The sequence below is a fragment of the Castanea sativa genome, chromosome 1 (assembly GCF_040712315.1).
Source record: "Castanea sativa cultivar Marrone di Chiusa Pesio chromosome 1, ASM4071231v1".
In the NCBI taxonomy this organism is placed as follows: domain Eukaryota; kingdom Viridiplantae; phylum Streptophyta; class Magnoliopsida; order Fagales; family Fagaceae; genus Castanea; species Castanea sativa.
Genome location: NC_134013.1, coordinates 85,357,789 through 85,371,122, shown reverse-complemented (window position 1 = coordinate 85,371,122; position 13,334 = coordinate 85,357,789).

The window sequence follows — 13,334 nt, the reverse complement described above, 5'->3', positions numbered from 1 at the left end:
GATTGCCAAATATTCTGCAAGAAAAAAAAAATGCAATGAGGAAATAAATTATTCTATAATTTTCTTCACAATTTATTAAAATGAGAAACTCAAAGTGATGGAAAATAAAAATGATGTTAGTGGTAGCTCCATGTGAAATTGAATGTCTATAACTCACAACTTGTCATCTCGACAAATTGTGTCCATAGCAAATAATAATAATAATAATAAAAATCGTGTGCATACACATCCCAAACCAATCCCTTATTGATGAATTTGTTTTGTTGTACGACACTCTTGTCACCAAGCACCTAAGTCACCAAAGTATAGAATATAAGTGGAGTTATGTTAAGGATACTATGAATTGTACCAGTGGCAGCTCTAGGAATTTTTCTCAGGGTGTTCCTTAAGAATCATAAATTATATAATCTAATAAAAAGAAAAATTCATATATTGACAACAACAACAATAAAAAAACACGTAAATACATAAAGTTTACAATTACCTTCTATGAGTTTTCATATTTTGAAATTGGTGCATGATAGTCTCATTAGCAATGCTACAAGTTACATCTCTTTCCATTTACACAACCAAGCAATCATTCATCTACTGAATGTAGAACAAATTATGGAGTAAAATTTAATTTTATTGGTATAAAAAAATTGAGAGTGTTCCTAAATTGTTTTTAAAGGGTAGACAAATAAATTTTTTTAAATTATTATGATAGAGTAGAATTTTATCTCAAATATTAAATTTTTTTTTTAAAAAGTAGTAGTAATAGCAGTAGTTTTAGCATTTTTCTAAATAAGAGAATATAAGAAATAAGGGGCTGTTTGGTAAGGTATTTTGAGTAACAATTTTCAGTATTTAAACAATATTATACGTATTTTCACACACTTTTTCACCCATACGTATTTTCAAAAAATACAAACAACGTTATTAGAACAATATTACCAAACGCTCCTAAATCTCATTGGCCATTGTCCAGGCTTAGGATGCAATGGTGCACATCTAAAATTAAACCTCATAATAAGTAATTTTAAGTAGTTAACAATTTTCACAAGTTTTTCCATAACAGGTGATGTGAAAAATTGTGATTGGATTAACACCAATCACATGTCATCTCAACTGTTCTAGAAAGAGATTTTGGTTATAGAGGGTGACGATGACAACATTGTCTTTAGTTAGTGCATTCACAATGTGATGGATCGGGTTCTTCACTGGCATTGATTAGGCTCTTTGCCTAAGAGCATTCTCATCAAGAATGCTAAATATTTTAGCATTTACCACTTCAAAATCCTACTTTATCAATTTTACCATACCATTTTACAATCCACAATCCACAATCCATAATCCACAATCCACAATCCACAATCCACCAAACATCAAACATTCTATTTTTTTTTACAACTTCATTTAAATAATATTATTTTTATTTTACCACTTTCTCTTTCTTTCCACCACTTTCTTCTTAACGGCTAGCCACTGTCATCTACCACCACCATAAACCATCAACATTCCACAGTAAACACAGACCCATGGCCAACCCACTGCCACCACAATTAGCATCCATCCAAAAATCAACCCCATAGCCAAAAAAAAAAAAAAAAACAACAAAAACTAAACTAAACTTGAGAGAGAGAAGCCTCACTGTGAGAGGAAGAGAGGGAGGCGGAGGATAGAGAAACCCATCAAACCCAAGACCCACGCCTCAGCCACAGCAACCCACCTCCACCACCACCCACCCACCCACCTCGTTCTCAACCCCAACCAAAACTTACCACCCCGATCTCAACCCCAGCCAAAACCGTCACCGATCACCACCGATACCCACCAAACATTACGGCCACAGCTCCGATCACAACAAGAAACCACCACCACAAGAACCATAAAAAACCGCCACAAGAACCATAAGACACATGCCACAACAACCAAAAGAAAACACACAACACGCCGATCTCCACACCGGTCTCCACGTCGATCTCCTCCACGCCGATCTCACGCCATCATGCCGTTCTCCTCGCCACCAAGCCGATCTTAAACATACGAACTTGTTGTAAGGGAGTGAGGAAATGAGAGAGATGTGGGAGACGGAGAGAGAACTAGAGAAAGAGAGAGATGTGGGAGACAGAGAGTTGGAGAAAGAGAATAAATAAATTAATAAAATGAGAGTGCACTGTAGCAGTATTGCAAATTTTATAACATTTACCGGGTTTGATGGAGTGGATTTTTGGGTTTAAAATGCTAAAAAATAGCAATTATAGCATATGCAAGGCTTGATAAGAATGCTCTAAGGCCAAATTTTAATGGAAAACTAAACTCATGCACAGAGAGAGAGAGAGAGAGAGAGAGAGAGAGAGAGAGAGAGAGAGAGAGAGAGAGAGAGAGAGAGAGAGAGAGGTTGGTGGTCTCAACAAAAAAAATCAGTAGTTTTTATTTAAAACCATTGATATTTTGAAAATATCTGAAAATACCAACTAATTGGAAAAAAATTTAAAGGTAAATAAAAGAAAGTTTTTTTGTTTGTTGATAATTTGATAGTTACAAAGTTACAATAATAAAAAAGTGATTTGAGCAATTAATATATATATATATATATATATTTTTAAAAGTATCAACTAGTAGAAAAATAATAATAATTGAAGGGAAAGAAAAGAAAGGGAAAAAAAGCTATGACGCTGCCATGACTTCACAAGAAGGTTAATTAATTGCAAAAGTTTTTATTTTATTTATTTTATTTTTATAACAAGATAGAAAATCTACTATAGTCTAATGTAAGTACAAACATTAAAACTTCTTATTTTTGTTGCAAAAAAAATTCAGTTTTTTCTTCTAAAAAATAAAAATAAAAATAAAACCTACGAATATTAAATGTTGGTGGGCTCCATGAAATTTTGCTAAAAAGTGATTTTGGCTTTCACAAATGCCAATTATTTTGGCTTTCCAGCGCGTTAACTTTTGTTATGCTGTGAGACACATCAGAGAGCAGCCATACAGAGGCTAAGGAAGTTGCTTCTTTTGGGTAAAAGCTGTAATGGTTTATTTATATTAGATTTTTTTGTTTTTTTACAATATTAACTTACTTAGAATAATAATTAAAAATTTTAGATAGAATAAGTGTAGCAAAATTAGATAATAATTGAAAAATAATTTAGAATCTAATTAAAATTTTTTTTCTCAATTTTGAGTTTTGACTATATAAATAAAGAGTTTAATTATATATAGACTAGAATGGCCAAAATGATATTGCTATCTTCTTGCATGATGCCATGTTGGCCATCTAAATGTGTCGGTACATCGACATCACAAAATTTTATAATTTCCTCCGGCCTCCAAGGTAACTATTGCAAATTTTTCTTACTGACTGGGTCCACCATAAAAGGAAGCCAATGCTTTTGGCATCTACAAATATTAAATGTTGGTGGACTCCATAAAATTTTGGTAAAAGTGATTTTAGCTTTCACAAAAGCGAATTACAATTATTTTATGTTTGGCAGACTTACTTAAACTCAAAACTACGTATTTTAAATAATATAATACATATTTTTACACACTTTTTCATTTACACTATATATATATATATATATACACACACACAAAATAAGAGAAGAGAAATTTAAACCTTAGATATTTTTGATAAATATACAGATAGATATTAACCAATTTAATTATAAGGCTTTCAACAACTAATATTAAATCTTTAAAACTAGATAAATGGGAGAAATTGAAAGTAGGCAGTGTTTGGGTATTTTTATTTTATTGGAATTTTTAGTGTATAATAATCTATGTTTTTTAGAAAGACCAAGTGAGCTATTTAATGACCAACAATATTTTAACACAATTGTGGCATACATACCAACTATACGAAGGATTGACAAATACAATTACACAAATGTTTTCAATAGAAATATGTGTAAAATTCTCCGACAATAAGTTAAGCACATTTCTTTTCCCTCAATAATCCGAGCAAGAGATTTGAAGGTATAGCAGAAGGAAGTCCCTTAGTGAAAATATGGGCTAATTGGTCTTTCCGGAGGTACATGGTAACGCTACATCCTAGCTTGATACACAGTTTTATAGACAGATATATTTCCTATCAATATTATCACAATAAAAATTGATAGATTTGGAAAGAAGCATATTAGGTGAACCTAAATTGTATCGTAGATATATCATATTAATGGTCTGTTTGATTTGAGGTAGAAGAAGAGAGAATAGAGTAGAATAGAGTTGGCCAAACATTAGCCTAATACTCAGTCCACTTTACTCTACTTCCCTTTGTGTACTCCTATGCTCAAATTTTATGTTGAATCTCCTAAGTATTTGTTGTTTATTAGTGTTCATCTGATATAACTTATTTCCGGTTGATTTATTTTGCTTTGAAAATAAGTGTAGGAAAAATTATACATCTAAAAAAAATGAGCCTTTAAAATTAAACTATTTTTTTAAAAGCTAAACCAATCATACACATAGCAAACCATTGAAACGATTTCAATTAGCATTTGGATAAACTTGAATTTGGGTCTGTAAAATTGTGAACCTCAGTCAATATTGGAATATCTTTTTGCAAACACTAAAGTAGACTTTTAGCTTTGGGGGGCTAAACTAATATTTGAATCGGGATAGTTTTCTAAATTGAAGGATAAAATGTATATTAAAATTCAATACTAAATTAATGCAAGAAAAAATACATCTAATATCCATTTAATATTAAAAATATATAAACAAAGGAAGACACGAAATATTTTTTTGCCAATACATTTCAAATCACTCATTTATCAAAACGAAGCTCATTTTTTTTATACAAATTTCAAAAATCATCAATAACTGATTGTTTTTAATTGTATCCATGCATATGCACAGAGCTACACACTAGTATATAATTAGAGCCAAAGTTAAGAGAAAATTCAATTAGATTTTAAATTATATTCTAATTGTTGTCTAATTTTGTGATGTGTCCTATTTAAGTTTAAAAAAAAAAATTATTTTCCTAGTTGAGTTAACACTGTGCAAAAACACAAAGAGTCTAATATAAATAAACCTTTAAACATCCAATAAAAAAAGTAAACTCATGCGTATATAAAAAAAAAACTAAAATAAAAAATAAAGAGATAGAGAGAGAGAGTAAAACTCATCTATGACTTGAAAAATGTTTAACTCTTACACTATGTATAATGTGAACCCATATATATGTGTGTAATTGTAATTATTTTTATTTATACTGTGCATATACATGAGTTATACACTAGTTTACTTTAATACCCGAAAATATATTTATTTGGGGTCAATGAGTAAATTTTAAACTTGTTGACAACCCAAAAATATCAAGAACCAAGATCAACCAGAACATCCCAATATTTTCGTACAGTTCAAGATGAGTAAGAGGAATCTAGGGGCAACTCCACATTAGGTACAGGGTGGTTACAGGAATACTTTGACCTGGGAAAAATAATAATTATAATATATAAGTTCTAAAAAAATTATGATTTTTTTAACCTTAAAAAAAATTTGTGACCACCCTAAAAGTTTTTAGGCCCAACATAATTACACTTTGGACAAAATTTGACAACAAATTTGATTGTAGACTAAGGCTATAACTGCACTAAATATTTTTTTTTCTAGATATGAATTTTGAAAAATCTACTATTAAATTAAATTTTCTTCTTATATCCTCCATACCAGTAAAATTTTAAGAAAATTAAAGATCAATAGCTATGTGATCAAACTTTTTAAATTTTGAGGGTGAAAAGACAACATTGTACTAAGTGGCTAAACTCAAGGAACATGCAGAGAGGTTTGGTAAAGTGGAGAGAGAGAGAGAGAGAGAGAGAGAGAGAGAGAGAGAGAGAGAGAGAGAGAGAGAGAGAGAGAGAGAGAGAGAGAGAGAGAGAGAGAGAGAGAGAGAGAGAGAGAGAGTAGTTGGTGGTTCTCAACAAATTAAAAAAAAAAATCAGTAGTTTTATTTATTTATTTTATTTATTATAATTAATAGTGACTACGAGAAATGAAGAATTTAAAAACCCTGGATATTTTGGAAACATAAAAAAAAAACCAACTAGTAGAAAAAAAATTGAAGGTAAATGAAAGATTTTTTTTTTGTTGATAATTTGATGGTTACTGAAGGGGATAAAAATAGTAAATGGACGGAGATAATGATGACGGATGGACACCATAAGTGACGCGACTATGACGGTCAACTTTTGCTGATTATCCATCATAGGTGGATTGGTTGTAGGATCCAGGTGGCATGTAATTTGATATGCACCAGATGAGCTTTTGCTTTATCCCCACGCAAACGTGCACACTTGGACTTCTTGTGACACACGTTTGAGAAGACTCCTATATGGAAATAAGCTTGAGAAGGAAGTTGTATCCTAAATGAAAGGTAATTCCGCTCAATATAAATACCTCAGAAACCCTAAATATGAAGGTACGCATAATATTCTTAACTCTGGCACTCTAGGGTTAAAGAAACAAGATTCTAACTTGACCTTCGGAGGGTATTCGGCCGACACCACACCGGTGCTCTCTTCTAGGTCCTTTATTTTCTTTTTGCAGGTGTTGCTTTTGTTCGAGGAGCTTGCGACTCACTGGTGATATTTTTGGCATCATCAGTTGGCGCCGTCTGTGGGAATCGAGGAAGAAGAAAATCTTCTGATTATTTTAGCCTCGCTCTATCCCTGAGACAAAGAGTTGCATGGCACTCACCCGATCGATGGCAACGAACAACAATCAAGGCGACGAACCACGCGCCATCGCATTGGAGAGGCAGGTCCAAACGCTTGCAGCAGCGGTTGAGCGCCTCACTGCGAGAATCATGATTTGGAAGAACAGTTGCGGCAAATAACCGCACATCAGAGTGCACCGCAGGAAGATCAGGAGGGCGCTAGTCCTGAAGGAAGGAACGTGGAAAGACCTGAGGGCAGCAACGCTCCGACTAGACCCGAGCGACAAGAAACCAATCAACCACTTGCTTTAGACGCTGTGCCGACTCACATAGCCACCGAAATGCAGGAGATGAGGGAACGTATAGATGCAATGATGAGCGCTCTTAAAGGACGGGTATCCAGCAATTTGGACGACCTAGTCCATAGAACGGATTCACCATTCACAGCATTGGTGAACTCGTGCCCCGTTCCAGCGAAGTTTCGCATGCCCCATGTGGAAAACTATGACGGATCCAAGGACCCGTTGGATCACTTGGAGTCTTTCAGAACCTTAATGCATCTTCAGGGTGTACCAGATGAAATTATGTGCAGGGCTTTTCTCACCACCTTGAAGGGGCCTGCGAGGGATTGGTACAGCAGGTTGACGCCTAATTCCATCGGCACTTTTAAGGAACTAGGTGCACAGTTCGTATCACACTTCATTGGAAGTCATCGACACAAGAGGTCTATTGCATGTATACTGGGAATTAAACAACGAGAAGGTGAAACATTAAGGTCCTATATAGCCCGCTTTAACAAGGAATCCCTCTCGATAGACGAGGCAGACGACAAGACACTTGTGGCAGCATTCACAAACGGGTTACAAGAGGGTAAGTTCTTATTTTCCCTGTGTAAGAATGACCCAAAGACTATGTCCGATGTCTATTACAGGGCGACGAAGTATATGAACGCGGAGGATGCCTTGCTGGCCAGAGACGATTATAAACCAAAGAAAAGGGAAAGACAGGAAGATACGAAACCAGATAACGGACGAAAAGTGGCTAGAACCAGGGATCGACGAGAAGACCGGAGACCCAAACCACCTTCAGGGAGGTTTACAAGTTTCACCCCCCTCACAGCCCCAATTGACCAAGTGCTTATGCAAATCAAAGATGAAGGAAGCTTGACATTCCCGGACAAATTGAAGGGAGATTCGAACAAGAGGCCAAGAGATAGATATTGCCGTTTTCACCGTGACCACGGCCATGATACGACGGACTGTTATGACTTGAAACAACAGATTGAAGCCCTTATAAGGCAGGGAAGGTTGCAAAGGTTCGTGAGGAAGGAAAGAACTGATCAGCCCCAGGAGCAGAATCCTAGACGGGACAACGAGCGTCCCAGACCACCAGTAGCAGACATACGGATGATAATGGGGGGGAGCACTTCAGCAGGATCGTCCAAAAAGGCCAGGAAGACCTACTTACGGACAGTACAAAGTGTCCAGTCGACGGGCTCTTCACTAGAAAGAATACGACGGAATGACTCTAGTATCGAGTTTTTTGAAGAAGAGGCCCGGCGCCTTCACCACCCCCATGACGACGCGCTTGTGGTTAGTATACAGGTAGGAGACTTCAATGTCCACCGAGTTCTAGTGGACAACGGGAGCTCAGCAGACATCCTTTACTATCCTGCGTTCCAGCAGATGGGAATTGCAAAGGAGAGCCTGATCCCGGCATGTACGCCCCTCGTTGGCTTTGGGGGAACCCGGGTCCGTCCTTTAGGATCCGTCACATTGATAGTGACGGTAGGAGACTACCCGCAACAGATAACTAGAAACATCACCTTTCTAGTGGTTGATTGCTCCTCAGCATATAACGCCATACTCGGACGTCCTACCCTCAACGCATGGAAGGCCATCACTTCAACCTACCATCTGATGATCAAGTTCCCCACTGAACATGGAGTTGGAGAATTGCGCGGAAATCAGGTGACTGCACGGGAATGTTACGTGGCCATGATGGAGATGGATGACCATGTACAGACATTAAATATCGAAGAGCAGAGGACAGTGGCAGAACCCGTGGAGACATTGGAAGAAATACAACTAGACGATTCGAGGCCCGACCGAACCACCAGGATAGGAACCTCGGTTGACCAAACGGTTCGACGTGCCCTCCTATTGTTCCTCAAGGAAAACCAAGACGTGTTCGCATGGAGCCATGACGACATGCCAGGAATAGATCCGACAGTCATAGTCCATAAATTGAACGTGTCGCCTTCGTTCTCTCCAGTCCGACAAAAGAAACGCGTATTCGCCCCCGAAAGGGATCGAACCGCAGCAGAGGAAGTGCAGAAGCTACGAGAAGCGGACTTCATACGAGAGGTGTACTACCCAGACTGGCTGGCGAATGTGGTAATGGTCAAAAAGTCAAATGGGAAGTGGAGAATGTGCATTGATTTCACGGATCTAAATAAAGCGTGCCCTAAAGACAGTTACCCGCTCCCACGGATTGACGCCTTAGTGGACTCTACCGCAAAACATGAGTTGTTGAGCTTCATGGACGCCTTCTCGGGGTACAACCAGATTAAGTTGGAGAAGACAGATCAAGAGAAGACATCATTTGTGACGAGTCAAGGGCTTTTTTGCTACAAGGTGATGCCATTCGGGCTCAAGAATGCAGGAGCCACATACCAACGATTGATGAACAAGATGTTCGAGTACCAGATTGGCCGGAACGTCCAAGTCTACGTAGATGACATGTTGGTAAAAAGCGTAAAGGCGTCGGATCATCTTGGGGACCTCCGGGAGACTTTCGACACTCTTCGAACGTACAAAATGAAGCTGAACCCAAGCAAATGCGCATTCAGAGTAACTGCTGGAAAGTTCTTAGGGTTCATGGTGTCCCAGCGGGGCATTGAGGTCAACCCCGAGAAAGTGAAAGCAATTATGGATCTATCCCCTCCAAGGACGGTGAAGGAAGTGCAAAGCCTGACAGGGAAGATAGCAGCCTTGAATAGGTTTGTATCAAGAGCAACAGACAAGTGTCTCCCTTTCTTTAGGACGCTAAGGAGATCTTTCGAGTGGACGGACGAATGCCAAAGGGCATTTGAAGAGTTGAAGGCATATCTCTCTGCCCCGCCATTGCTTAGCTCGTCTACACCGGGGGAGGAATTATTCCTGTACCTTACTGTCTCATCGGCAGCGGTAAGTGCGGTTCTCATTAGAGAGGAAGGGAAGGTACAGAAGCCCGTGTACTTTGTAAGCCGGGCGCTACGAGGCGCGGAGGAGAGGTACCCACGGATGGAGAAACTCGCTTTCGCACTTGTAACAGCAGCCCGAAAACTGAAGCCGTATTTTCAAGCACACGCAATAATAGTCCTGACGGATCAGCCATTGCGGAGAGCAATGAACAATCCTGAAACCGCCGGACGGATGGCTTTGTGGGCTATCGAGCTAAGTGAGTATGATATCCAATACCAGCCACGAACAGCTGTGAAAGGACAAATATTGGCAGACTTTATTGCAGAATTCACTACACATGAGGAGCAGGGGGCAGAAGAGACGCCTACATGGAGAATTCACATAGACGGATCCTCCAATAAGCATGCGGAAGGAGTCGGAGTTGTACTCCATACCCCGGAAGGAGATAAGATTGAATGTATGATCCGTCTGGAGTTCCCTACTACGAATAATGAAGCAGAGTATGAGGCCCTGGTGGCGGGGTTGGAGCTTGCAATAGCAGCTGGGGCCAGGAAGGCAATGGTCTACTCCGATTCCCAAATCGTAGCTAGCCAAGTTAATGGGAGTTATGATTGTAGGAGTGAACGAATGAGAAGGTACCTCGGAGAAGTGAAGGGTCGAACGAGTGACCTACAATTCGTGATAACTCAGATCCCGAGAGAAGAGAATCAAGAAGCGGATCGACTCGCAAAGGCTGCTTCGGCTGAACCTATGGTCGTCCCAAAGCAGGACGGCAAGCTTCCAGACGGGAAGGAAGAAGCAAGGAAATTGAAGGTTAGGGCTGCCCGATTCATACTGATCAAAGGCATCCTCTACAAAAGAGGATTCTCTCGACCATATCTAAGATGCCTGGACCATGACGAAGCAGACTACGTAATGAGGGAAGTTCATGAAGGGATCTGTGGAAACCACTCAGGATCAAGGTCTCTGGTACACAAGCTACTCCGAGCAGGGTATTATTGGCCGACAATGCAGAAGGATGCCCACATGTACGTGAGAGCCTGCGATAGGTGTCAACGGTTCGGCAATCTTATCAGGCAGCCAACGGAGGAACTCACACCCATGACGGCCCTATGGCCATTCGCACAATGGGGGTTAGACATCATGGGTCCATTTCCAATAGCGGCAAGACAACTGAAGTTCTTGGTGGTTGGTATCGACTACTTTACCAAGTGGGTGGAAGCAGAAGCTCTTGCTACTATCACGGAGAAAAATGTTCGCAACTTTGTATGGAGAAATATTATTTGCCGATATGGGATCCCGAGAGTGCTCGTGTCAAACAACGGGAAGCAATTCGACAACGATGCGTTCCGAGACTTTTGTTCTCAGCTGGGAATCAAGAATCACTACTCGTCGCCCGCTCATCCACAGGCCAACGGACAAGTTGAAGTCACGAACCGGTCCTTGTTAAAGATCATCAAGACCCGGCTCGAGGGGGCAAAGGGCATATGGCCGGATGAACTACCAAGTGTCCTATGGGCGTACAGAACAACGGCAAGGACGCCAACGGGAGAGACACCGTTTCGATTGGCGTTTGGTGCTGAAGCCCTCATACCGGCAGAAGTGGGGCTGACGAGCTACCGCGTGGAAAGTTATGACGAGAGTAAGAATGCTGAAGCACTACGTCTAGAGCTTGACCTTGTTGATGAAGTTAGGGCAACCGCGGCCCAAAGACTGGCGCGGTACCAGGACATGATGGCAAAACATTACAACTCTAAGGTTCGGCACCGGGACTTCAAAGTTGGAGATCTAGTGTTACGAAAAGTGCTTGGCGCTACGAAAGATGCATCCCTGAGAAAGCTGGGTCCCAACTGGGAAGGCCCGTACCGAATCATTTCATGGCGCAGGAAAGGAAAGGAACGTACTACTTGGAGACATTAGACGGAAAGAAGTTGGCCATCCCTGGAACACGGAGCACCTGAAGAAGTACTACCAATAGTGCAGCAGTCACAACACCTACTGCCTTACTTTTCAGTTTAATTTTAGACAGTTATGGCTTTTTAGAGCTCAGTTTTTTCTTTTTCATGAACAATTTGGTTTGTTGAACTTATGAGAGGAATTTTTTAAATGCATGCTGATGAAAATCTACAATGAAATCTACAAGTCCACAAAGTGGACTGATCACCCAAAGGGTGAAAAACCTACGAGTCCACAAAGTGGACGGATAACCCAAAGGGTGAAAAACCTACGAGTCCACAAAGTGGACGGATAACCCAAAGGGTAAAATACTTTGAAGTCCACAAAGTGGACGGATCACCCAAAGGGTGAAAAACCTACGAGTCCACAAAGTGGACGGATAACCCAAAGGGTGAAAAACCTACAAGTCCACAAAGTGGACGGATCACCCAAAGGGTGAGGAACCTACAAATCCACATAGTGGACGGATCACCCAAAGGGTGAAAAACCTACGAGTCCACAAAGTGGACGGATAACCCAAAGGGTGAAAAACTTTGAAGTCCACAAAGTGGACGGATCACCCAATAGGTGAAAAACCTACAAGTCCATAGAGTGGACGGATCACCCGAAGGGTGAAAAACCTACAAGTCCATAGAGTGGACGGATCGCCCAAAGGGTAAAAACCTACCAGTTCAGAAAGTGGACGGATCATCCCGTGAATGAATGTCTACATGGTGGACGGTTAGCAAAAATACATTTGAAAGTCCATTCACAAAGTGGACGGATTAACTGAATATACGACGGATAATGAGCAAGCAACATGCAACAAAAGATTTGATAAGTCAAGTTCAATAATTACAAATGACGGTTTAAATAAAGTTCTTTCACAACGGTGAAAACTTTTATAAAAAAGCAAGTATCCTATTCATTCTTTGGAGAGTTCTCGACCAATGGACCGTCATTTGGCTGACTAGGAGGAAGAACTTCGCCTTCGTCAGCTGGAGCAGTGACGGCAAACACTTCGTCTGTGCTTTCTGAACGGACGGATTGTGCAAGTGTTTGCCCTTGAGCGTCAATGGATATATGGGATACGTCCAGGTCAGGGTAGGATGACTTCACCTGACGGATGGCGTCATCGAACCCGTCAGCAAAGGAGCCCCCCAGCTCCGTCAAAAGGAGTTCAGAATCACGATATTCTTGAATGGCTATCTCCTTTGCGCTGTGAAGCTTGGACGTTGTCTCCGTCAGCTGCTTCTCCTTGTCATTCAGGATCTCACGAAGATGCCCGTTCTCCTTTTCCACCTCCTCTCTGACCTGCTCCGAGCATTTGAGCTTTCTGTCCATGTTGATCTTGTAGGTCTTCAGCTCGTGCAGCTTATCCTCCATCGTCTGGCTTTTCTTTCTCAGACGGTCCATGGATGTCTCATGATTGAGACAACGGCCATGGAGCCCTTTCATCATCACCATGGCCTGGAAACGAAATACAACGTTATGACGGATGTGAAGGAACTTGGCAACAATATTAGACGGATTCAAAATTACCTGTGCAAGGGTGAAAAGACCCGTCT